At 44.5% G+C, this 27,608-nt stretch overlaps 1 long non-coding RNA gene across 2 annotated transcripts in view; it reads left to right on the top strand.

Moving 5' to 3' along the window:
* Window positions 1–27,209, top strand: part of LOC122460967 — a 49,787-nt gene extending 22,578 nt beyond the window's left edge. For both annotated transcript variants that reach the window (XR_006282636.1, XR_006282635.1), the window contains exons 2-4: window positions 3,983–4,045; window positions 22,456–23,036; window positions 26,729–27,209. This is a non-coding gene — a long non-coding RNA (uncharacterized LOC122460967). The remainder of the gene's footprint in view (window positions 1–3,982; window positions 4,046–22,455; window positions 23,037–26,728) is intronic.
* Window positions 27,210–27,608: the final 399 nt, after the last annotated feature.

Genomic DNA, 27,608 nt, shown 5'->3' on the forward strand with positions numbered 1-27,608 from the left:
CAGGCAAGTGGCAACACAATCAATCACACAACCATGTTCACAGGAGCTGTGCCAATGACATGATGGCATGGTGCCAACCCTCACACTCAAGCTGTTGGAAGAATAAATGTTCCCAGAGCTACCCGGTCAGTTTTCTCCAATAAAAGGAAACTGGAAGCTAGTTGGGTAGCTAACCAAGATGTCATGTTGAAAGAAATAAGGAGGTTTTTTAAATCAACAGATGAGTTTTCCCACACACAAGTGCAGTCCTACCCCCTCAAGAACAGTCAAGGGGAATCCCTGTGTTGAGTAATCCCGAAGCGTGAATTCCTCTCTTCACCCAAGAGAAGCTGTGTCCCCCAAGTGGTGCTGGGCAACCACTGATATACAGGACAGGAGAAGCCAGGTTTGAATGGACATTGATTTAAGAGAACCCCTCTTTCTCTCGTTCTATCATTCTAACACCCTTCGCATTTGCTGAATGTCACCTCTGTCAGACCTAGCAACTGAGGCCACTTTCAGAGGGAGATCACTACAGTGTGATTGTTGCAGAGAGCCAGGCACCCTGCCGTCCTGGAGAAAAGGTTATGGCCAAAAAGGAGCTCTGCCATCATCAGGAAAGCATGAGGAGCTTTGTGCCTCTCCTCCTCCTCTCCTCCCTTGCAGACTGGATCTCTACTCAAAGGACTAGCAGACTGGATCTTGCAGCTTTCCCTGAAAGATGAGCCAGCCACAACAGGTTATAAATACCCCTTTTATTGCTCCTGCAGGGGAGGGAACACAGCAACACCCAGACCCAATCCGTTTAGCTTGGCTCAGCATCAAGTGACGTAATGCTATCCTTTAGTCATGTCACCTTTTGTTTGCACCAGACGGCCAGATTCCACCATGATTAGGAGCAGAGTCTGGCCTGGAGGGGCAGATTCTGCCCATAGCTTGCTGGATGTGGAAAGACTGGTGGTAGCAGAATCAGTTCAAGCAGGACCCCCGGAGTGCTCACAGCGTAGGGTGTCCGACTGGACTCAAGAGGCGAACAGAATAGACAAAGAAGGTGGGAGAGTGAGTTGACAAAATGAACTGAGTAAATGGTGCTAGGCCCACTAAGGTTACCCTGCTCTTCTCCCTCATCGATTGGAGGAAACCTTATGACAACCACCATCCCCAGCAGAGAGTCCCAGTGCCCAGACAAGATACTTGCACTGGATTTGATCCCGAGTGGCCTCTTACCCTGTGTCTGGCTCGTCAAAGGATTGACTGGAGAAGCTGTCTTACCACAGAGGCACGCTTCTGATTGGTGTCAGGAGACCAGTGACGAGGATGGATACCCCCAAAATGACCAGATTTCCTTTTAATGTCTCAGGGCAAGTAAAGCTAGGACACAGGCTTCTCACTGCACTAAAATTATACTGACAAATAGATGCACAGTGGAAGGAGGGGATGTGGCGGTGGAAACCAGGAAGGGTCTGGGTTTGGAGCACAGGGTGGTGCCTGGCAACGGAGAGGAGATCAGGCCCAGCAGAATTCAACTAAAACAGTGTAAGATTCTGAGATAAACTCCACAAGTCAGGGCTGCTACTCTGTCTTTAACCCGTCCTGTGCTGCCCATGTACATGGAGTGAAATCCTAGCCACCATTGAAATCAGTGGGAGTTTTTCCATTTATTTCATAGAATCATAGACTATCAGGGTTGGAAGGGACCTCAGGAGATCATCTAGTCCAAACCTCCTGCTCAAAGCAGGACCAATCCCCAATTTTTGCCCCAGATCCCGAAATGGCCCCCTCAAGGATTGAACTCACAACCCTGGGTTTAGCAGGCCAAAGCTCAAACCACTGAGCTATCCCTCCCCCAAGGGGCCAGAATTTCAACCACAGCAGGTATCATCTGCCACTTAGATCTTTGCTGTGTAGACAACACAGTACAGCCTTTTGTAGCTCACTGCCAGACTAGGGCCTCACTGGACACATTTCTTCACAGCCAAATGCAATCAAGTTTCCAGTTCTCCATTCTGCACTGAAAGGAACGTGCCTAAGCAACTGGACGCTGAGGAGGGCTGAGACACTGGTTCCAGGATCTTGGCAGCTGGGCTGTGGGGTTCCACTGTCCAAGAAGGGTCTCAGACACTGGGCTATGTATCTGGTGTTTGCCTGAGAGACCCAGAGCTAGGGATAGTGACCAATCACTTAACAGCACTTGAGATTCAGCAGTTGGCATCACAGATTGGTGTCCACCCAAAGAGAGATGGACTGAGCCAGGTGGTAATAGGGGCTATATTAAGTTTGTTGAATTGTATTCCTAATTCTTCCTGTGGTAGTCCCATCATGTATAAAGAGCAAAGGAGAGAAAAGCGTAGAATTGTGCATAATTTTCTTTTTCTTTTTTTCAGTTGTGGTTAATTGCACGACATTCTGAAACACTACAAGTGCAGAAATAACTTCCCCTCGCATCCAACTTTTCTTGCTGCTTTATTATGTCAATATGTATGAATATACTGTGATCTTGACAGGATGGCTGTGTCAGCATGGGAGACTTTTTGCTTTGTCTGTCTTTAGATCATGTGTTTAATAAAAATAGTCTTGCTGGCTGATGTATGCTAAAAATGGGATTTTGAATGCACTTAGCATTGGCTTAACTCTAATCCCAATGAAATCAGTGATAAAACTGCCTTTCATTTCCATGGGAGCAAAGTTAGACCAACACTGACTGCTTTTGAAAAATCTGACCCCAAAGTAATATAAAAATATTCATTTTGATAGATATAAGAAGATAAGGTCCCTATTAGACTAAGTTAAAAATGCCATTTTTTCCCTTGCAAAAAACCTGAAAACAAATCAACCAAAAAAAAAAAACCCCTGAAAATTTGAAAATTTTCATTTTGGTCATTTCTATTTTTCATTTCGTAGCTCTGCTCCTCGTTATTAATTGTGTGTCGCTCTAACAGCATATTAGGAACTATGAGTACCTAATACATGTGAATTAGTTACTGTAGAATAAATAGGCAGTTCTCAAATTGTGGGTCGGGACCCCAAAGTGGGTCATGACCCTGTTTTAATGGGGTCACCAGGGTTGGTTTAAATTTGCTGGGGTGGGAGGGCTCAGGTTACAGGCCCTCTGCCTAGGGCTGAAGCTCTTGGGCGTGGGCTTTGGCCCCCCACACCAGGGGTGGTGGGGCTTGGACAGGCTTAGGCTTCCATCTCCCCTCCTGGGGTTGTGTAGTAATTTTTGTTGTCAGAAGGAGGCTGCAATGCAATGAAGTTTGGGAACCCCTGGAATAGATCCTTCAGAGAGGAGCTAAAAGTGATATAGTCTTTGTGCTCCACTACCCATTTCAGAGTGGCAATGGTTAGTTAAGATAAGATCTCCACTCTATTTTTTAATCTAATAAGAGGTACAAGAGAGAGTGGGAAAATATTAGTCTTTTGTTCTTTAAATAACAAAAATTGAGCCAGTCACATGACAGTCACATGACAAGCAGGATCAAATTACAGCAAAGATGTAAAAACTCAGCAGTTCTGAGAGTATCGGGAAAAACAAAATCTCTGTAAAAGTAAATATGGGTTAGGGTTTCAAGACAATGTGCCAAATTCACCCCTAGCGTATACACTGTGTACTATGAAAAGGAGTACTTGTGGCACCTTAGAGACTAACAAGTTTATTTGAGCATAAGCTTATGCATAGCATATGCATAGCATAGCATCCGATGAAGTGAGCTGTAGCTCACGAAAGCTTATGCTCAAATAAATTTGTTAGTCTCTAAGGTGCCACAAGTACTCCTTTTCTTTTTGCGAATACAGACTAACATGACTGCTACTCTGAAAACTGTGTACTATGGAGTCCAAATAAAAACTGATATTCTTTCTCTTGAATGATAGCCCTGGATTTGCAAGTTAAGCATATTCTGGTCAGAAGGAGGATCCCACACAGGTTGCAAATAATACCACATGTATCTGTGCTAGAATGTGGATTTCTAAGCTCTTTTTTTTCTTTTTCTTTTTCTTCTTGCAGATGAAGTGAAAGGTGCTGGATGAACAGCTCTTGCGACTGCAGCCCTTTGTCTATCCCCGCAAAGTAAGTATAGCATGAGCAACAATAGTCCAGGCTTTTCTGCACCACGTTGCTGAGGTGCCCTGAACCTTCAGAAATCTTCTCTAGGGCAGTGATTCTCAATCTTTCAGGCTACTGTACCCCTTTCAGGAGTCTGATTTGTCTTGCATACCCCAAGTTTCACCTTCCTTAAAAATGGCTTACTAAATCAGACATAAAAATACAAAAGTATCACAGCACACTACTACTGAAAACTTGCTGACTTTCTCATTTTTACCATATAATTATAAAATAAATCAATTGGAATATAAATATTGTACTTACAGTTCAGGGTATAGTATATAGAGCAGTATAAACAAGTCATTGTCTGTATGAAATTTTAGTTTATACTGACTTTGGTAGTGCTTTTTATGTCCCCTGTTGTAAAACTAGGCAAATATCTAGATGAGTTGATGTATCCCCTGGAAGACCTCTGCATACCCCCACGGTTGAGAACCACTGGTTGAGAACCACTGCTTTAGGGGACAGAGTGTTATTCACTTTCCAAGTCCATTCTGTCCTCTGCCTTCCTACTGAGTTTGCCAGCAATTATTTGTCTGGTGCACTTTTGTAATGCTGCTTCTGTCCACAAGAAAATGGATACCCTAGTGGAAATTCCAGTAGGTTCTTTTTGAATTGTTCATTTGGCTTCCATTGAACAATTCAGTGGAAGACAAACAGGCCCATTTAGCTTGTTCAAAACCTATTTGGTCACCTGGAAAAAGGGAGTTTTTTTAATTGGACTTCCCTCTAGGGCTGAGACCAGCTCCTTTCAGAGAGATCACTGGGTAGCCATTCGATAGCAAATTAGGTGGCACTAAATGTCACCATAAACTCAGGCCAGATTTGTTTTGGTGCCATTCAAGTGAGTGGTGCTCTGTGACTCATTACCTATCAACCAGACTCCTCCAGCCTCCCTGATAGGCAGCAGACAGTAAAACTGATGAGTGAAGTAAGAAGGATTGGGCATTTCACCCTAATTTTCCAGGACATTCATAATGGTCAGTTGACCTCTCTCTGCCAGCACATGCCATCCAGAGAATCCTATGTTCTTCAGCTTTTGTTCATGCCAGGGAGCTGTACAAGTACAAATACAGTGAGACCATCACCAACATACACACACCAATGGTATTTTTACAGGTTTCTAAAATTATTCTTTTCCTCTACCTCCAAGCCCTCTACAGTTGCCCATGGGGTATTAAAGCCCCTTAGCTTTACATGCAGAGGGAATTAAAAAAACATTCTAAGAAAAATACCTCTCTCAAATATTTCTAAACTAGCTCATTTGTAAAATGTGGTATATGCACACAATGTGGTAGAGTGGGATAAAGGTTATCTCAACATTCGTTTGGGATGATTTGCATAACTCATTCTCTTGTGGCTTTGATGTTTGTGAGTAATGCAGCCATCCTAAACTTGTGCTAATTAGTCTTTGACTGCACGCTACAACACCATGTATTGTATCAATCTCCAAGGGTTTACATTTAAATTGAAGCCGGTTAAGGAAGACAGAGCTAAATTTATCACTAAGGCTTTTAAGTTTTTCTCTCTATTTCTCTTCTGCTTAATAGTTTTTTTTCCAAATGTGTTTGCATTAAGTGATTTATTCTGGAATGATCCATCCTGTTTGGAGAAGAACAGGAACTGAATGGGTTCTAGGTGCAGCTTCTGGGAGGAAAAGTACCTGGTCAGGGTGCTCCTGGAAACAATGCTGAGTGTAGCTCCTGAGAGAAGAGAAGCAAGGGCTTATAGCTCCAGACCAGTGGGTTAAGCATGTGCTGTTTCAGAACTCTTGCTTTTTGCATGGAGCCCTCTGAAGCACAAGCACTGTGTTTACACGGAATGATCTTGCGCTAAATGTGGTCTGTAAGCACAGTCCTCCCCCTCCCTGTTCTGTTACATGAAAGTCTCGCTGTGTTTCATCCTAAATTAAAGAGGCGGGAAAGATATAAAATATCTAATTATATATTCACAGACTGAAAGTTTTTATGACTGTTGCATAAAGCAAACAGTGAAGCACCCAAAGAGCTTGGCAGCAGCTGAGACAGACACCTCTCCTGGTGCTCGTTCTTGCTGAGTGTCTTTTATGGTGATCTGAATCAACAGGATTCATACCTGCATAGGTTGGAGGTTTAGAAAAGAGCCTCGGCACCTTGATTGTGAGCAGTGCTAAGAATGGGTCACGCTCCCAATGGAGGAGAGAATTCGAGGGCTGCCTGTGTTACGGGTAGAACAGAGAACCCAGTGCAAATCAAAGAGAGAGGTGGCTGGCACAGTCTCCCAGCTGATACCAATTGGTATATCTAGGTTTTTATATGTTCTCACCACCCTAGTATCAGTGTAGGAGAAACTTTCATCTCATTCTAAAGAGGCTGAGTAACAAGTTGAGGGAGAGAAGGCTGCAGAGAATCACGTGGGGTAGTTGGCCATGATTTTCAAAAAGACAGACTTAAAGTTAGGCTCCTAGAGTAAAATTCACCGAGATCCCAACTGACTTAGGAGCCTTTCAGTGGGATATAGGCTCCTGAGTCAGTTCGATGCTTTGGAAATTTTTACCCCCTAACTAAGTTTTCAGAAGTGCTGAATACCCACTGGGTATGTCTACACAGCCAGTGGCCACAAGCCTCCAAGTCTAGATCAACAGACTGAGGCTTGCGCTAAAAATAGCTGTGTAGACAATGCTTTTAAATTGTGGCTCAGGCAGAGCTTGGGTTCTGAAGCCTATACCACCCCCCACCCTGAGCCTGAGCTCCAGTCTGACCCACAGTGTCCATACAGCTATATTTAATGCCATAACATGATCTCAAGTCTCAGGAGAGAATTTTGCTCTGTACATGTTCACAAAGATCACTTCATCCAACACTGCACACAGTCACCATTGGGCTAGAAAAAATGTTACAATAATGCTACTGTCAAGCTAACTAGAGTGGCTTATGACCATGAGTGCCAAGCTTAGCACAGACTGTTAAGAAACAGGGCACAAATCCCAAACTGGTTGTGTGTTCTATATTTAGATTTCACCAATGAAGTATCAAGTATGAACTCCTCAAGCACTACAACAGCCATTAACATGGAGTCACAGACAGTCCCTTTGGGCACTCGGGTCTATCTAGCCACCTACGCAAGCTTGCCTTTGTGATAGGTAGTCTCTTATACCAAAAATCACAATATTTAGGTTACTCCCAGTCACTTACCCCAGGGCAGTTGTACCTTAGATCTCTTCCCAAAGACAGCACCTGTAGCTAATCCTCTAATAAACCAACTAAAGATTTGTTAACTAGGATAAAAAAAGGTTAAAGCAGGTAAACATAGATACCCATACAAATGAGTTACAGTCTTAGGTTTCAAAAGGCAATAGAAGCTGCTATAATATGCAAACTCTATATTTTCCTTATGGCTAACCCAAGCTGAGCAGCTTTGGGATCCCTTGCTTATGCTTAGAAATATTGCCTTCTCCAAATTCCACAGTGATACAGTTCCGACTGTCAGGGACTTTTATTCCCTTCCCCCAGAGCTTACATGGATACAGCAAGTATTGGTGCTGCCTTCTCTTCATGGGTGTGCAGGGGGTGGGAGCACGATCTTCACTGCCATTGTCCTTTGATGTTTCGCTATGGCTTATTGGGTTTCAGTTGGCCTTCGTGTGTGCAGGACCAACACTTTACATTAATTAACACTTCTTTCCTGTTTGGTGAGTTACACGATTACAGAGATTTACAAAGCAAACACTCCATATAACTTCATACCATGGTCCAACCATAACCATACCAAGTGAGATCAATACATGCTACAAGCATTTCTTCAAGTCTAAACACTCAACACATTCTTAGCAAATTAACATCTATGTTAACAATGCTAGCTCACAGGTGAGCCAGACTGGTTTCTAGCTATGCTTTTATCAGTGTTCAGTGAGGCCTGGGGGCCTTGGCATGAGCTGGTGGCTCATAGTTACCTATAGGTTTAGGAGAGAAAATGAAGATCCATGCATCAAAACTGCATCATTACCTAGAGGGCCTGGGATTTCAGGAGACCCAGTCAGATGGGAAAGCCTGGGTGTTAGCTATAAATACTCAAAAATATGACTGACTACCATGACATAACATTAAAAGGACATGCTGTGCCTGCCAGTTTACAGTACAATCCGTCCATGGAGTGTTCCAGTAAACCTGGAAGGAGTTATGGGACAAAGTGACCACAGCCTCTGAGCCTGGGGGGGATCAGTGTTCTTCAAACTGATTGAAAGTTTGCCAAGTACAGTTAGTCCTCTTGGAATTAGACCACACTCAGTAATTCCTTGTGCATTAACTGCAGCCTTCTGAGTTTACTGTTCTGATAGCTCACAAGTGTTTCATGCAATTCTATATCTTTGGGCTCTGGTGCAGCTACATCTGGCTCAAACTGAAATATGTTTAGCTGACCAGAATGGGTGTTTGCAGTTTAAACTGATGTGAGATTCCTTCTCCTTCTATCAGGCTGATTACCATGAATTCCGTTGCCTTAATTTCAGCTCTCCACGATTCTAGGAATAGGTCCTTGATTAAATGCTCGGAAACTAATCTATTTGTAGAGCTTCAGTTACAGTACAGTATACTAAATATAGACATAAGCCCAAATCAAAACCCTAGATCCCGGGTTATGGAGGTGCTTGAGATCCTTGCCCAAATTTAAATTTTGTTGCTTGGGCCCATCTCTAATTAAAGCTAATAAGCAAGATCCTCACTTGATATACCTCAGCATTTACACCAGGTGCGGATTTGGTTCAGTGGTGATCCGAGCGGCTGCAAAAAGCCTCTTATAGCTTCTTTGGTTCCTGATTCCAGTTTTAAATGGCAATACTGAATAATGCCTCAGGTCAATGGGGAATAGAACTCTCTAAGGAGCAGCAGGATAATTAAACCTGTTTGGTGTCTGAGAACTCTGAAATTGTAACTTGGGTGAGTTGAAAATGCTTATTTACATGCAAACCAGCCCAGTGGTTTGCTGATGACTTTGCATTGCTCACTCTGCTGGAGATGTTGCTATCTCTGGTCCTGTCCTCCTTTTTGCAACAGAGCAATGCTGAAGCCAGCTAAAGGTAATAAAAATAAATTCCCCTCAAGCTGTAAAACCTGAGAGACTGAGACCTGGCAGTGCAGAGAACTTTGCAGAAGCCTCATGACCAGACTCATTTACATCCTGCTCTGTTGGAGCTAAGGAAATGTTTTATGTGGCTAGCACTTGTGATGGACCAATAGCCCTGGAACCTGAAGTCTTCTAACTTGCCAACTGACCAGTTACTCTACATCATAGGGAACAACAATGGAAGCTTCTTCTACACCTTCCCCGGTAGCAACTTGGCTTGGCCCTCACTAGGTGGTCATTTGTAGGACTGATGTGCTCTACAGACCATTCAATCATTAGCCTCTCTGCTGAAACTCCCAAGAAGGACACCGGTCTACTAGGAACCCCACTGAGACCCACCCACTCAGTTCACCTTGGCTAATAATTTTCAGACAATAATGACTTGCAGTCACTGCTAGCCAAGGTTGGGGTTGAACCAGGGCTTTAAGGTGAAAAGCTGTGTAATGCCTCATCCTGGCAAGCTGCCCAGACACTAGCCTTTCCAACAGAGCTCCCTTTTGTCTTGGCTCATTACCACCCCTCCTGAGTTTCATAGCTAGCTCCCGGAAGAGTAAAGTAGACTCAATCTGATTTTTATTTTCCCTTTGTGTCTCTCCCATTCTTATGCTGAGCGCTGCTATCTGTCTCTGCTCTGAATGGCACCATGGGCAGTCACTTGCTCTGTGTCACTCTCAGCATACTTCACCTATGAACCAGATTATTGCCTTTAAAAATGGAGACGTCCCTTTCTATAGACGTTTCCACTGGAGACTAGTGGGTAATGTTATTGTAAACTCCCTCCATGGACAGCTCTGCTGGGAATGATCCCAATTTCCAGTCAGCTTTTGGAATTTGTATTGCATGTTGATAAAATAGCCCAAAATAGCTTCCATAAGCTGGGTGATGTTGGAGGGTTTTGTGTTTATTTCTGGGAAAAGTTTAAAAAAACAATAGGTCACACTGTAACTGAACAGGCCGTACGGTGGTGGTGGTGAAACGGGGGAATGATCACTCACCCAGGGATCTGATCTTTGGTGGTTTGATGAATTCAGCCTCTTTCTGCTTGTGAGCTGCTTACAATGTCCAGGAAGTTATTTGATAAAAGGAACAAGTCCAGCTTTACAGCAGGGAGTTGCAGAGCTGGCAAGGAAGGAGTGCTCATACAGCCCTGCCAACGCCTTATTTTTCTCTGCCTTCCAAGAACAACACAGTGTTCCATTGCCTGCCTCCCCCTCAGCTGGTGCTGGGAAGAGCAGCTGAGTTTAGCTCATTGTTCCTGGAAGTAACTGAGATTCTGAGCATTCTCTGCTGTCAGGATCTGCGTGCACAGAAAAAATGAGCAATTCTCAATTCTTCTCCCTCACTAGTGCACGTATAAAACTCTGCATCAAAAGAGACCACATAATTGTTCTCAGGGTCCTCAAAAATGTACAGGGCTCTCTCCCATAAGCCTGGAATTTGGGAGCAATTAGCATATTCAGACTATAATGTAACATCATGGACCCAATTCATCTGTGGTGTAACTCCAGTGAGTTCAGTAGAGTTCCACCAGGGCCAATTTTTTTTCTTTGTTTAGCAAATTGAAGCAACGTCAGCTGTTCAGCCAGTCCATATGATCTATCAGCCAACTATTCCACAGAGTCTGTGTTTGAAGAGAGACGGTGCCTTGCATCACAGAACAGGTGGAGCAAGGGGCTATTTGAATGCGACTACCCCAGGAGGTGGACTCCTCCTCTAAACAGTCAGTTCCATTGTGACTATGCCCTGGGGATACTGGAGAGGAGGGTATTCAAATGTTAATGCTACTTGAGGACACAAAAGATATTAATGCTACTTCACATCCGGCTATTAGGGCCATATCCAGACCTGGTGTGAGTGACTGACTGCAAACTCCATTGAATCAAATGAAGTTATAGTCACTTCTATCAGGTCTGAATTTGACCCATAGATAGGTGGATGGTTTGGGGAGTCATGTGACCTGGGTTTGTTTCCTGGCTGTGCCACAGACTTGCTGTGTGACCTTGTGCAAATCATAGCACCACCTGTTGCTCAAATAAATTTGTTAGTCTCTAAGGTGCCACAAGTACTCCTTTTCTTTTTGCGAATACAGACTAACTCGGCTGCTACTCTGAAGCCTATTGCTTCAGTTTCCCCATTTGTAAAATGGGCATAATGTTACAGAACTACCTTACGGGGGGGACAGTGAGGATTTATTAATGTCTGGAAGGTCCTCAGGGGGAAAGCACTATAGAAATACAAATTATTAATATGCCATTTGGGAGGTGCTCTCTGCGAGGCTGCTCAGTTCAGAGTCAGGGATAGAAGAGCTCTCTCTTCAGGCTAGCCCAGTGCTCTAATTGAGCAGCCATGTGAGAGATCTGCAGTCCAGTCCCACACTCTGTCCTTGATGTGCTATGCTCTTTTTAACTTCAATACAGAGCCGTGGCAGAGAAAGCTTTAAAATGAGTGATCAGTGAGGAAGTTAAAGCTAGAGCAATAGATTCCTTAGTTCCTGGAACAGAGTCTGGCAGGAACAGGTCTAGTAGTTGGGGTATGAGGACATTTTTCATAAGGTAGAGAGTCTGCAACAGGTCCTGATGGACAGGAGAATCTGACACTCAGATACTGCAGTGATGGATGGGCAGTACAAAACCCCGAGACAGACTAAAGACAAAAAAATTTTCTTCTCTTGGGATGCTAGTGTTTGATGGAAGGTTAAGGAGAGCCAAGGACAGGAAAGCCAGAGAGAGCCCTGCTGAAGTGTGTGGCTTTCCAGAAATCTAAGCCTGGGGCATTCAGGCCAGCTGGGGGACTGATGTGCTGGACATTGCTCTGGGGCAAACTATGGCAGATGCCCTGTCTTGGTTAGCTGTGGTGTGGAATGAGGGACCATCTGTGAATACTCTCATTGCTGCCTTCCTTGGTGTAACTGGTCTGCAGAAGAAGAGCCCAGGAGGTATTGCCATATCATCCACTCTGGGATTAGTTTATAGGAAAGTCCGTGTTCAAGAGGGAGAAAACCCACTCTGGTTTAATTTTATATGCTTAATACCTCATTCTCCCCCCTCCCACCCCCCCCCCCCCGCACACACACACAATGTCAACATGGGAACTTGCAGACATTCAGATTAAGGCTCTACTTTCAGCAGTCCCCAAACCTGATGATGTAAAGCTGCACCAAACAAACATTCTCCATACTCTGGAAGCCCTTCCCCAGAACACAGAGAACAAGTTGCATGGATACCCCTTTCTCCTTCTGCCCTCTGTATGGCCCATTACCAGAGAGCAGGCTCTGTGGGCTAGGGCAATAGCAAACTCTTTGCCCTTCCCTGTGCTCTGGGGATGTGTGTATGGCCCAGCCAGTGGCATTTGCATTATGATGCCAACAGCCTCAAACATCTGCTGTTGCTGCCGTACTTGAGTTCCACTGAGCAGCGGAGAAGGTGCCATGTCAGACCTGGGCTTGGTCTCAGGCTCTGGTTGTTCTCTTTATGGCTCAGCCCTCCTGTTACGTGTAGCCTCCTCTGGGTCTGTGTGAATTCTTGCTCTTGATGCGCTTCGTTGGGACCCTGACACAGCATTGACTGCGGTGTTGAGGAGCCTTTCAAGTTTCTTTCTTCGGCTGCCTTGATTCCTGGAATCGGCTCAGGCCAGGCAGCAGCTTGAAAAAACACTAACCAGAAAAATAAACACCCTTCAACTTGATGTGTTCCTATAAACGTTGCTGCAAAGGGAAAACCAGAGCAGTGCAGAAGAGCTGAGACATCCTGTGTGGTGAAGAGGTGCTGGCAGCTGAGTCAAACTCCTAGAACACAGCTAACTGAGAAAATCCCACCCATCCCTACACTCTGCTCCAGAGGCAGCTTCATTGAGATGCCATCATCATGGGAAGGGGAGGGGAAGGTAGGGGGCAGCATGACAGTGCCTGTCCAAAGTAGCATACTAACTAGGATTTCCCTACAGGTCTGTGATCTCACATGTTGCCTATGGTAACAACATGTTGCTGCTTCTCATTGCTGAGTAACAGTCTCTGACCTCTGCTTGCTCTTCTACCAGTTAGCGAGAGCTAATCATGCACACACACACTCACCACACCGCTAAACCAGTGACACTGTTCACAAAGCTGAGCAAAGAATTCCAACCAATTGAAATGCCTATAGAATTATGAATGAGTTGTCATTTCTCATTTTTCAGGGGTGATTGGGTATGTGGATTAAAAACAACTTTTTTTGTTTTTTTGTTAATAGAAATTCTGGAATCAGTTGCTCCCTGCTGAGACTAAAACACTGCTTCAGTATTCTCTTTCATAGAAGGCATGGCCCCATAACGCTAGTCCAGAAGAGCCTCTTTCATACTGCCATGATATGAATCTTAGAAATACCAAGCAGAGCATTTTTGTTATGACTGATATTAGAGGAGCACCTAGAGTACCCTACAGAGACTGGGGCTCCATGCACCATAGACACATACTGTGCCCAAAGCTCTTACATTCCAAATAGGCAAGACAGAGAAATGGTGGGAGGGGAAACAAAGAAGTTGGGGTATGTCTACTCTGCAGCTGGGAGCCAAGCAGACAGACTAGAGCTAAAAATAGCAATGTGGCCATCACAGCACTGACTAGCCACCTGACCTCAGACCCGGGGGACAGGTGGGTCTGAGCACCAGCGGTTAGCCTGAGCCGTCACTCCGGTTAACTATCCACTGCTGCTATTTGTAGCATAATACCTTGAGCCAGTCTCCTCAGGCTTGGAGGTTTGCTCCCCACAGCCCTAAGACATGCCCAAAGCAGGGAAGCCATTTGCCTGAGGTGATACAGCAGACTAGTGGCAGAAACAGGACTGGAACCCCAGTCTCCAGGGAGCCAGCCAGTTTAATATCAACACCACCTCTCAGTGTAGAGTTAGAGTGGGTTTCTAAAGAGCACAGAAACTGAAGATTCATCTCCTCCCACCTCAAGGCATAAATATTGTAGCAAATCTGCAGGCATCAGTCTTTGCGACAGCTGCTCAGCAGCATATCACGAGCACTCAGAACTCCAGGGCAAGTGGGACTAGAACTCAGCCCTCCTGTTCCAAAAAGCACAAGCCTTCTACAGCTTGAGCTAAAGACCACTTGTGCACACCCCTCTTTGAAAATCTATAGCAGAGCCATGCTTTCTGGGAAGCCCTCTCTAGAAAATATACCTATTAAAAACTAACTTTCCATGCAGCAAGGCCTGGATTTTCCCACCTCCCACTGTATCATGGGTTTTCCTGTGGATTTTAAGACAGATGAACTGGGAAAGAGAGAGAATAAAAGGTGCCTTTATAAAAGTGCTTGTGACAGGTTTGGGGGAGCTGCTGAGAAAGCACCTAGTTACAGCAGAAACATACTTGCATTCTCACCAGCACAGGAATATTACTGTGTTCAGGGGCAGTGAGCACTTGACAGTTTTCACAACCAATCTCTCTTTTCAATTGCTCAGACATTGCACAGATTCTTTTGGGGCAGGAATTTTCCAGGCCTGGTCTTGGCCCAGAGGAGAATAGTTTGTGGGGGGAGATGGTTGGTTGGTTGTTGTTTTGTTTTTAATGATGGAAACATGGTCTGCCAGTTTTGAGCTTGTGAAAATGTCTGAAAGCTTCCTGCACCAGTTAGCAGTAGTAAGATTAGTAATACTGTAGCACCCAGGAGCCCCAATCGTGGGCCAGGACCCTGCTGTGGTAGGTGCTGCACAAATGCAGCACAAGCCCATAGAACTGGCTCTGGCACCAGGTGGGGAATCTTCCTGGTGCTAATAATACCACGTGAGATTCCCCCAGTGCCCACCTTTGTGGTGAACAGGCATGAAATAGTAAATACCTAGAAACCCAATACCTAGAAATCCCTGGCTTTAGGGCTGTGCTGAGAATGAAGAGGGGCCCTTCCTCAGGCAGCTGCCCGCTTGCTTCCTGCTCTTTCTCTGCATGTCCTCAGCAATTTCTTCTTCTATTTTCCCTCCACCCTCCAAAGCCCTCAGTTCCCTTCATTCCCCTCCTGCTCTTTCGGGCTCTCCTCATCCCCTCCCTGCTTCCCTCCAGAGTTTCTCCTGCTCCCTCTAATATTTTCTTCTTCCACCATCCCCCTTCAGTGCTTCCCATCTCTCTCCCCCCCGACCCAGTTCTCCTCTTCCTGCTCTCCCATCTGTCCCAACCACTCTGGATGTCCCTTACTCCCTGTCTTTCCTTCTCATCCCTTTCATGCCTCACCCCCTTGAAATAGTCTCTTGTTCCCTCTCTTTTCCCTTTCTCTCCCACCCTTCAGCAGTCTCTCTGCTCTTTCCCCTTAACCCCCCTTCTGACTGCTTTTCACTATGGCCTTTGCACTTGTGTCCCCTGTGCAACCAAGAAGGAGCAAGTAGACTAAACAAGAGGCTTCTGCCAAATCATTGCAGAGCTCTTGATAAATTCAGTGCTTCTGCTGCTCCTTGTTCGTCTGGCAACATGGCAGGCAGCCCAGCATCCTGACTCCCACTTGATGAGCTCACCAGGAGCTGTGGTAGTTTATTCTAAGAAATCAGCTAACATACAGTACTCAATAGAGATACCCCTCCCCTGGGAGAATCAGCAGAATTAAGATGTTCAGTGAGCTGTCTTGGGGATTACACAATCTTATCACCTCTGCAAGGCCTTGGAGAACAAGACTAGCACTACATGCACTGAGTCACACTTCCCCCTGAAACAGTGCAGGTTCCTTGACTCATATCCTTTCACAGGAGCGCTGCTTTCTTACATCTCTGTAGCCAGATGCCCCAGTGCAAGCACAACAGAAACAGAGAAGTGAAGGCAGCTGGGGCTTTAAACCAGAATGGAAATTCCAACAGGCTCCACTAAAATCCTCCTATTTGTCCCCATTGATTTTAAGTGGAGAACCAGTCCCCCAGGAGCCAGTACACAACAGACCCGTTCATTGTGCTGTGGAAGGCGATAAAGATTGTTGGTCAGTGTATGGTAACTAACAGGAGCTAGCTGAAAATTTTCTCCTATTCTTTTTACTAGGAAATAGTCCTTTACACACCCCAAAATGATAATGCACACAAAGGCACACACTTTAGGACAGGAAGTTTATTAACAGTCATCATCCTGCATAATCTGGATATAGCATGATGAGTTGAACTGGAAAAAGAGGGTCAGGTTCCTTGAGGGACTGCATTTGGTGTGATATCAGGGGCTCAGGCATGCAAACTGAGCCAGGCTCTTGCCAGACACACACACACCTCTCAGCAAGTAATAATGGCTTCTATGGATGGTCAGTAAAGAGTGCCTTCCTACACCGCTAGCTCTGTCGACACAGCGTCTGCAAGTACCTAGCATTGACACAGAGCATCACTCTGAAGCAGTGAGTGGTGCAGTGTCTGTTGGAGTTGCTGTCACTCTTTGGTATTTTTCTTAAAGCCCCAGCTCCTGGACTCATGTGATTAGGTGAGAATCTCAGCTTTCATTTCTATTGTATATATATATATATATATATATATATATATATATATATATATATATATATAAAGATATTTCAAGCCCTTATGATTGCAGAGAAAAGCATGTAGGCATGGCTGTGTAATGGCTTTGTATTGCAGGAAGAACCTGGGTGGGGCCTACACACATTGTTTGCACTGGCAGTTTTATGGAATCTCCCACCAGTGAGAACACCAGTACAGGCAGGGGCCCCTGTTGTTTTTGCCATCATGTTATCCAGACCTGCTTTGAGAAGCCTGCCAAATTCAGGCTGGAAATAAGGCACACATTTTTAGCAATTGGAGCAATTAACCATTGGAATAATTTACCAAGGTTCGTGGTGGATTCTTCATCACTGACAATTTTTAAAACAAGACTGGATAGTTTTCTAAAAGGTCTGCTCTAGGAGTTATTTTGGGGAAGTTCTACGGCCTGTGCGATACAAAACATCAGACTAGATGAGCACAATCATCCCGCCTTGCCTTGGAATATATGAAACATGATAAAATCTCCTAAGCCCTGTCTGCATAGCACCCCCACTATTGCTATCATAGCATAGGCTGTAGCGGGAGATTTCCCAACAATTGTCACTATAGACACAGCACAGGTGTTCTTGTAATTTTGCATCATGAAGCCAGGGCTCAGGGTAGTTCAGTTCTTTCTGTCTCAGAATTCATTATAAGAGAGTTGGCAAAATGGAACGTCCTTTCTGATGTGTTGAAGTCTAACTTAACAGAGCAGGAGGGAGTACATTCAGTACTTATCTGAGAACACTGGAAGGATCTTAAGGAAAGAGCTGGAGAATGAACAACATGCCCAGCTGCTTCTTTTGGGAGTTTGCTTGTATTTTGGCTGAAGAACATGAGCAGGCAGTAGCATTATATTCAGAGTCTTCATTGAGTACTTTTTTTTTTTCCAGCTTCAGAAGAGTATGTTCTTGAGTAAAGATTTCCTCACACTACCCAGGTAATAAGTAGTGACCTGGTTTAGTTTTCCAGGAAGTTCAGCTTTCTCTATTTAAGTGTGGTGACCAAGCTGTGAGTTTAAGTACTGACAGTCCTGTTCTATCTTTCAGATTATATGTTACTGGGAATCGGAGTAGACTTTGGCCTAGGGTGAGGTTATAGTGTTCTGCCACTCTGGCAGTAGAGATGATAGAGGAAAGGGCTATTTGCCAGCCATCAGGAGTGTGTTCTTCTCTGACTTGGTAGCTGCTAATAGCTCAAAAACTCCACTAGCCAGCGGTGATGACCCCATGTCTCAGTATGGAGATAATTGTCCTGCATTCCATCCAGTTATGATTTTACAAAGTAAGCAGGGCCTTCACAGAAGTGTTCAAACAAAAGTAGCGCTGCCCTTGGAAGTCATTCTCTATGAAGCCATGTATTAATTTCAGATTCCTAAGAAGGGTAAAGACACTCCCAACTTCTGTCTTATATACTCCTATATTTGGAGAATGGAACCCAGAGCCTTGTATCCCACTTCAAGAGTAGAAGAATCATTGTGGTACACCTGAGAGTGGAGCATCAGCAAGGGAGGGAATTCCCTGTAGCAAGTGCCCAGGGCATTGCTTAAAAGCCAGGAATTCAAAATGTAGGCAGATTCTAATTCCAACAGCCTGCAACTGTAGGCATCTCAAACTGGGAGAGCTCTCAACAGCTAGTTATCCTGTCAATCCGTACATGCATATGTGACTCTGTCATTGCACTTTATTCTGATTCCTTTGTGAGCCTTGGGCATTTAAAGGCAAAAGTTAGAAGTTGCAATGGATGGTTTAATTCCAGCTTGTAATGTCTGTCTACAGCAGGGGTCAGCAACCTTTCAGAAGAAGTGTGCCGAGTTTTCATTTATTCACTTTAATTTAAGGTTTCACGTGCCAGTAATACATTTTAATGTTTTTAGAAGGTCTCTTTCTATAAGTCTATAATATATAACTAAACTATTGTTGTATATAAAGTAAATAAGGCTTTTAAAATATTTAAGAAGTTTCCTTTAAAATTAAATTAAAATGCAGAGCCCCTGGACAAGTGGCCAGGACCCAGGCAGTGTGAGTGCCACTGGACATCAGCTCGCTTGCCGCCTTTGGCACACGTGCCATAGATTGCCTACCCCTGGTCTACAGTCTTATTCTGCCTGCACTAACCTAAACTTAAAGGGCCAGATACTAGGCCCCCTCCCAAGTGCCCTAATTAAGGCAGAAACTGAGACTATCCCGAGTTGACATAGCCAGCCCAGCCCATACTCCTATTTCCCCTGACATAAGAAACATTCCAGGGGTGGTGAGTATGGGAGCAGCAAGAGGGGAAAGAGTGAAGCACAATGTGCCCAGTTGTGATCCTGTGTGGCACAGCAGTCCTGCTGAGTTTAGTCTCTTAAACCAGTTTGGCCCCTGGCTGCACCAGGTTGAAGGAGTTGGAAAGGTGTCATAGTACCACCTAATCTCCTCCCTCTCCTACTTCTCCAGCATCACTGAGAGTTACACTGGCACATGTGGAGATCCATCCCCAAATGCAACATTGTCTCTGCAGGCAGGCAGGGTTTTTTCTCTCCTAGTATCCCTGACATAGCAATAGGTTTTTGCTATATGTCACACTCCAGGAAAGAGAGGCCATTCCTGCCCTGCAGATCTTGCCATCTAAATAATTCAAGACAAATGAACACTAGATAAGATACAGGGCAAGAATTCAGGAAGGGATCGTTAGGAGATGATTAATGATGCAAAGAGCGGTGGGAGATCATTTATTCAGTTGGAGAGACACTTTGAATTTTCATTTGGAAATCTTGAAATTCTTGGGATGGGAAGGTGACTTTTCTCCCAAGCACTGGGGTGTGTTTGGAAATACAATCCAAATTAGAGTTTGCTACACAACTGTCTCTGTGCCTCAGCCCGACAAGCCAGCAGAAGGGAAAGACTGTTCAAGCGAACAAAAAAGCAGTTTTGACGTCAACGCCGGGGAGTGTTGCCCTGACAATGGAAGGTGGAGCAGGGGAAGGAATCTGCAGTTAATAGGCTCTGGACTGGAGTGTACCTTGGCAGAAGGATGGCGACTGCTCCTAGTTTCTAGGAATAATAGGTCATTTCTGTGTTACTCTCCCTGGCACAAGTTATGTGAGTCAGGTTTCAATTCACCTTCCCCCACAATAAAGTCAGTAGTCCTGGCAAGCTCTAATTTCGGGTTTCTCAACCTGTAGGTCGGGACCCAAAATTGGGTTGCTAGAATGTTTCAAAGGGTGGCGTGACAGCTCCTGTGACTCCTGTCCAACAGGGCTGGCTGGGCTTGCTTCCCAACTCCAGGCACTGCAACCTATGGGGTCCCAGCGCCACTGAGGATTAGCCCAGCCATCATGATGACAGGAGTGCGTGTAGGCCAAATTTGAGTGAATCGCACTGCAACCCCGTGAGCCAGGTCAAAACTCCACTCAGACAAATCTGATCCAGTCTGAGAGTGGGGCCAATCCTGAGCAGTGCTGCAACCCTGGAGGTTGCAATGCTTGGAGCGGAGAGCCAAGCCCAGCCAGCCCCACAGCACAGGAGCTGCCACTGTGGGGTGAGTGCTGGGCAGGGCCCAATCCACTCGGGGGACAGGACCTGACTGAAATCACCCCAGGGCCTCCACCCCAGACTATTTACTGGGTCATGACAGGCGATAAACATTGACAAATGGGTCCTAAGCCCAAAAGGTTGAGAACCACTGCTTTGTATTTCCAAACACCCAGTGTTTGGAAATACATCTGGACCCATGGAAAAGAAGCCTTTGAGGAATTCCACCATGATTTCAACAATTTCCATCCCACCATCAACCTCAGCCTGGACCAGTCCACACAAGAGATCCACTTCCTGGACACTACGGTGCTAATAAGCGATGGTCACATAAACACCACCCTATATCGGAAACCTACTGACTGCTATTCCTACCTACATGCCTCTAGCTTTCATCCAGATCGCACCACACGATCCATTGTCTACAGCCAAGCTCTACGATATAACCGCATTTGCTCCAACCCCTCAGACAGAGACAAACACCTACAAGATCTCTATCATGCATTCTTACAACTACAATACCCACCTGCTGAAGTGAAGAAACAGATTGACAGAGCCAGAAGAGTACCCAGAAGTCACCTACTACAGGACAGGCCCAACAAAGAAAATAACAGAACGCCACTAGCCATCACCTTCAGCCCCCAACTAAAACCTCTCCAACGCATCATCAAGGATCTACAACCTATCCTGAAGGACGAGCCATCACTCTCACAGATCTTGGGAGACAGCCCAGTCCTTGCTTACAGACAGCCCCCCAACCTGAAGCAAATACTCACCAGCAACCACACACCACACAACAGAACCACTAACCCAGGAACCTATCCTTGCAACAAAGCCCGTTGCCAACTCTGTCCACATATCTGTTCAGGGGACACCATCATAGGGCCTAATCACATCAGCCACACTATCAGAGGCTCGTTCACCTGCGCATCTACCAATGTGATATATGCCATCATTTGCCAGCAATGCTCCTCTGCCATGTACATTGGTCAAACTGGACAGTCTCTACGTAAAAGAATAAATGGACACAAATCAGACGTCAAGAATTATAACATTCAAAAACTAGTCAGAGAACACTTCAATGTCTCCGGTCACTCGATTACAGACCTGAGAGTGGCTATTCTTCAACAAAAAAGCTTCAAAAACAGACTCCAGCGAGAGAGTGCTGAATTGGAATTAATTTGCAAACTGGATACAATTAATTTAGGCTTGAATAGAGACTGGGAATGGATGAGTCATTACACAAAGTAAAACTATTTCCCCATGTTATTTCTCCCCCCCACCTCCCCCACTGTTCCTCAGACATTCTTGTTAACTGCTGGAAATGGCCTACCTTGCTTGTCACCATGAAAAGTTTTCCTCCTTTCCCCCCCCCTCCTGCTAGTGATGGCTCATCTTAAGTGATCACTCTCCTTACAGTGTGTATGATAAAACCCATTGTTTCATGTTCTGTGTGTGTGTATATAAATCTCCCCACTGTATTTTCCACCAAATGCATTCGATGAAGTGAGCTGTAGCTCACGAAAGCTTATGCTCAAATAAATTTGTTAGTCTCTAAGGTGCCACAAGTACTCCTTTTCTTTTTGCGAATAGAGACTAACACAGCTGCTACTCTGAAACCAAACACCCAGTGGTTCTCAAACAGGGAAACCAAGGGGGGTATGCAGAGGTCTTCCAGCGGGTACATCAACTCATCTAGATATTTGTCTAGTTTTACAACGGACGACATAAAAAGCACTAGGGAAGTCAATAAAAACTAAAATTTCATACAGACAATGACTTGTTTATACTGCTCTATATACTGTACACTGAAATGTAAGTACAATATTTATATTCCAATTGATTTATTTTATAATTATATGGTAAAAATGAAAACTCAGCAAATTTTCAGTAATAGCATGCTGTGACACTTGTATTTTTATGCCTGATTATGTAAGCAAGTAGTTTTTAAGGGAGATGAAACATGGGGAATACACCAGACAAATCAGACTCCTGAAAGGGGTACAGTAAACTGGAAAGATTGAGAACCACTGCTGTAACCCACATCCCCCACACTCCTTTCCACTAAGCAACTGTGCATGTCATTGTTCCTTTCCTTGCTTTGATCAGTTTGTTTCACGTAGCATTCTTTCAATAGAGCTTTCGTTGGAAGAATGTGTTGTACTGCAGTGCACGTGTGTGTACCACAGCTCTCTGCTGGATAGAATCAGAACTGTTAAGTTGCTTGTATGTAGTCCCTGTACTGCTAACAGCTAAAGGAGAATCTCTCTTAACTCAAATGAGAGGGGCCTGTGGACAAGAGTTCTGTCCTTCTGAAGTTCCGAATGGCTACAGTGTAACAGTGACGACTGTGAAGTTCTGGGAAGCTGGGATTTGTTACAGTACATGTACTGCTTACATTAAAATGCAGTTGAAGAGTCCCTGCCACTCTCAGGCAAACTTTAAAATTACTAAGGCTGGACCAAATCCCCATGAAGCTGGTGTGTAGTTTGTTTTGTACTTTCCTTTCCCATCTCTGCATAGATTCCTGTGTATCAGTGAATACTGGTTCCCTGTCCAGTCCCCCTGGACGAAGAGCCCTGAATCCGAACACTTTGGAAAATCTGAATCTGAACTCCATGGTTCAGGCCCACTGCACTTTGAAATCTGCCACTGTTTGGCAAAGGCCCCTTAAGATGCAATTCTGTATGGCTGCATGCAAGCCAGGATATTTAAGGTTAAAGCTCAGAGTCTGTTGTTCACTCACTGCTACCCTGTCCTCAATTCACTTTGTTGATTCTAAGTATAGAATAAAGATCGTATGCAGACCCTCCTCACATGTTTACTCAGTCCAGTGCTGTATATAGGTAAAGGGGAGCAAGCTAAGGTTTCAGAGTAGCAGCCGTGTTAGTCTGTATTCGCAAAAAGAAAAGGAGTACTTGTGGCACCTTAGAGACTAACAAATTTATTAGAGCATAAGCTTTTGTGAGCTACAGCTCACTTCATCGGATGCATGCAGTGGAAAATACAGTGCGGAGATTTATATACACACCCAGAGAACATGAAACAATGGGTTTTATCATACACACTGTAAGGAGAGTGATCACTTAAGATGAGCCATCACTAGCAGCAGGGGGGGGGAAAGGAGGAAAACCTTTCATGGTGACAAGCAAGGTAGGCCATTTCCAGCAGTTAACAAGAACATCTGAGGAACAGTGGGGGGTGGGGTGGGGGGAAAAATAACATGGGGAAATAGTTTTACTTTGTGTAATGATTCATCCATTCCCAGTCTCTATTCAAGCTTAAGTTAATTGTATCCAGTTTGCAAATTAATTCCAATTCAGCAGTCTCTCGTTGGAGTCTGTTTTTGAAGTTTTTTTGTTGAAGGATAGCCACCCTCAGGTCTGTAATCGAGTGACCAGAGACATTGAAGTGTTCTCTGACTAGTTTTTGAATGTTATAATTCTTGACGTCTGATTTGTGTCCATTTATTCTTTTACGTAGAGACTGTCCAGTTTGACCAATGTACATGGCAGAGGGGCATTGCTGGCAAATGATGGCATATATCACATTGGTAGATGCGCAGGTGAACGAGCCTCTGATAGTGTGGCTGATGTGATTAGGCCCTATGATGGTGTCCCCTGAACAGATATGTGGACAGAGTTGGCAACGGGCTTTGTTGCAAGGATAGGTTCCTGGGTTAGTGGTTCTGTTGTGTGGTGTGTGGTTGCTGGTGAGTATTTGCTTCAGGTTGGGGGGCTGTCTGTAAGCAAGGACTGGCCTGTCTCCCAAGACCTGTGAGAGTGATGGGTCGTCCTTCAGGATAGGTTGTAGATCCTTGATGATGCGTTGGAGAGGTTTTAGTTGGGGGCTGAAGGTGATGGCTAGTGACATTCTGTTATTTTCTTTGTTGGGTCTGTCCTGTAGTAGGTGACTTCTGGGTACTCTTCTAGCTCTGTCAATCTGTTTCTTCACTTCAGCAGGTGGGTATTGTAGTTGTAGGAATGCATGATAGAGATCTTGTAGGTGTTTGTCTCTGTCTGAGGGGTTGGAGCAAATGCGGTTATATCGTAGAGCTTGGCTGTAGACAATGGATCGTGTGGTGCGATCTGGATGAAAGCTAGAGGCATGTAGGTAGGAATAGCAGTGAGTAGGTTTCCGATATAGGGTGGTGTTTATGTGACCATCGCTTATTAGCACCATAGTGTCCAGGAAGTGGATCTCTTGTGTGGACTGGTCCAGGCTGAGGTTGATGGTAGGATGGAAATTGTTGAAATCATGGTGGAATTCCTCAAGGGCTTTTTTTCCATGGGTCCAGATGATGAAGATGTCATCAATGTGTAGCGCAAATAGAGTAGGGGCATTAAGGGACGAGAGCTGAGGAAGCGTTGTTCTAAGTCAGCCATAAAAATGTTGGCATACTGTGGGGCCATGCGGGTACCCATTGCAGTGCCGCTGATTTGAAGGTATACATTGACCCCAAATGTGAAATAGTTATGGGTGAGGACAAAGTCACAAAGTTCAGCCACCAGGTTAGCCGTGACATTATCGGGGATACTGTTCCTGACGACTTGTAGTCCATCTTTGTATGGAATGTTGGTGTAGAAGGCTTCTACATCCATAGTGACTAGGATGGTGTTTTTAGGAAGATCACCAATGGATTGTAGTTTCCTCAGGAAGTCAGTGGTGTCTCAAAGATAGCTGGGAGTGCTGGTAACGTAGGGCCTGAGGAGGGAGTCTACATAGCCAGACAATCCTGCTGTCAGGATGCCAATGCCTGAGATGATGGGGCGTCCAGGATTTCCAGGTTTATGGATCTTGGGTAGCAGATAGAATACCCCAGGTCGGGTTTCTAGGGGTATGTCTGTGCGGATTTGTTCTTGTGCTTTTTCGGGGAGTTTCTTGAGCAAATGCTGTAGTTTCTTTTGGTAACTCTCAGTGGGATCAGAGGGTAATGGCTTGTAGAAAGTGGTGTTGGAGAGCTGCCTAGTAGCCTCTTGTTCATATTCCGACCTATTCATGATGACGACAGCACCTCCTTTGTCAGCCTTTTTGATTATGATGTCAGAGTTGTTTCTGAGGCTGTGGATGGCATTGTGTTCTGCACGGCTAAGGTTATTGGGCAAGTAATGCTGCTTTTCCACAATTTCAGCCCGTGCACGTCGGCGGAAGCACTCTATGTAGAAGTCCAGTCTGCTGTTTCGACCTTCAGGAGGAGTCCAGCCAGAATCCTTCTTTTTGTAGTGTTGGCAGGAAGGTCTCTGTGGGTTAATATGTTGGTCAGAGGTGTGTTGGAAATATTCCTTGAGTCGGAGACGTCGAAAATAGGATTCTAGGTCACCACAGAACTGTATCATGTTTGTGCGGGTGGAAGGGCAAAAGGAGAGGCCCCGAGATAGGACAGATTCTTCTGCTGGCTTAAGAGTATAGTTGGATAGATTAACAATATTGCTGGGTGGGTTACGGGAACCACTGTTGTGGCCCCTTGTGGCATGTAGTAGTTTAGATAGCTTAGTGTCCTTTTTCTTTTGTAGAGAAGCAAAGTGTGTGTTGTAAATGGCTTGTCTAGTTTTTGTAAAGTCCAGCTACGAGGAAGTTTGTGTGGAAGGTTGGTTCTTTATGAGAGTTTCCAGTTTTGAGAGCTCATTCTTAATCTTTCTCTGTTTGCTGTAGAGGATGTTGATCAGGTGGTTCCGCAGTTTCTTTCAAAGTTGTGGCACAAGCTGTCAGCATAGTCTGTGTGGTATGTAGATTGTAATGGATTTTTTACCTTCAGTCCTTTTGGTATGATGTTCATCTGTTTGCATTTGGAGAGGAAGATGATGTCTGTCTGTATCCGTACAAATTTTTTCATGAAGTTGACAGATTTCCACTCTATACGGCTAAATTCAGTGCCTTGCATAATGACAGGTTTCAGAGTAGCAGCTGTGTTAGTCTGTATTCGCAAAAAGAAAAGGAGTACTTGTGGCACCTTAGAGACTAACAAATTTATTTGAGCATAAGCTTTCATGAGCTACAGCTCACTTCATCGGATGCATTTGGTGGAAAATACAGTGGGGAGATTTATATACATACACAGAGAACATGAAACAATGGGTTTTATCATGTAAGGAGAGTGATCACTTAACAGACTCCAACGAGAGACTGCTGAATTGGAATTAATTTGCAAACTGGATACAATTAACTTAGGCTTGAATAGAGACTGGGAATGGATGAGTCATTACACAAAGTAAAACTATTTCCCCATGTTATTTCTCCCCCCCCACCCCACCCTCCACTGTTCCTCAGATGTTCTTGTTAACTGCTGGAAATAGCCTACCTTACTTGTCACCATGAAAAGTTTTCCACCTTTCCCCCCGCTGCTGCTGGTGATGGCTCATCTTAAGTGATCACTCTCCTTACAGTGTGTATGATAAAACCCATTGTTTCATGTTCTCTGGGTGTGTATATAAATCTCCACACTGTATTTTCCACTGCATGCATCCGATGAAGTGAGCTGTAGCTCACGAAAGCTTATGCTCAAATAAATTGTTAGTCTCTAAGGTGCCACAAGTACTCCTTTTCTTTTTGCAAGCTAAGGTCGTTCTTCCCAGGGAATTTCTTGCCTTTTGATTTTGGGCCAGGAGGAAAAACAAGTGCATTTTTCATTTACTTACGTAACGTTTGCCCTTAATTAAATAGCTGATATGACATGGACAAAAAATCCATAAGATTGCCATCGGCTTTATTGAAAGGAAGTGTCCCCTAACCATAGTTGAGCTTGCCTGTCTATTTGAATAGTTAGAAAACTCCTAGTGGTGGCTCTGATTGGCCAATGTCATGGACTCAGCAATATTTGTTGGGGTAAAAAAAATTTTTTTTTTTTTGCATTCTAAGGATAGATTTTCAAAGTACCCAGCGGGGATGCATTGCTAGCTGTACTGTGAGGATGTAAAATGCTCTTAACCTTATAACTCTATGTTCTAGCACAGAGCAAAACCAAGCAGTTACATTGGACAAATGGCTGCATCATTTTTAATGAAACATACATACTGGATTGATGCTGGTGATATATTTGACAATGTAAATGTTCTGGGCTGAGCATTGCCATTGGCTGAATTTATGTATTGAAATTAGTAGAAGTAGGTATTAGTTTTTCCCTCTCTCCATAGTATTCTTGGAATGGTGATGAATATACTGTCCTGTCATGTATTCCATATTGTAGTCTGATCTTGAGTTTCCCTGGCCATGAGGACTCACCAGTTCCATCCTGTTTGACTGTTACTGCTTTATAGATTAGTAATGTGAGATTACTATTTTAGTTCATATAGGACCAAAGAGGTGGGGGAACCCTCATCTGTGAGAACATTGCGACTGACTCTGGAAAGGTTTATTCTGTGAATTAAGGGTAGGTCTCCCAGCCATTCTTAACTGCTGTAACACAAAAACTGGAGGACTGGTAAATAAGAAAGAGGACAGG

This window comes from Dermochelys coriacea, chromosome 7 (genome assembly GCF_009764565.3).
Source record: "Dermochelys coriacea isolate rDerCor1 chromosome 7, rDerCor1.pri.v4, whole genome shotgun sequence".
NCBI lineage: Eukaryota > Metazoa > Chordata > Testudines > Dermochelyidae > Dermochelys > Dermochelys coriacea.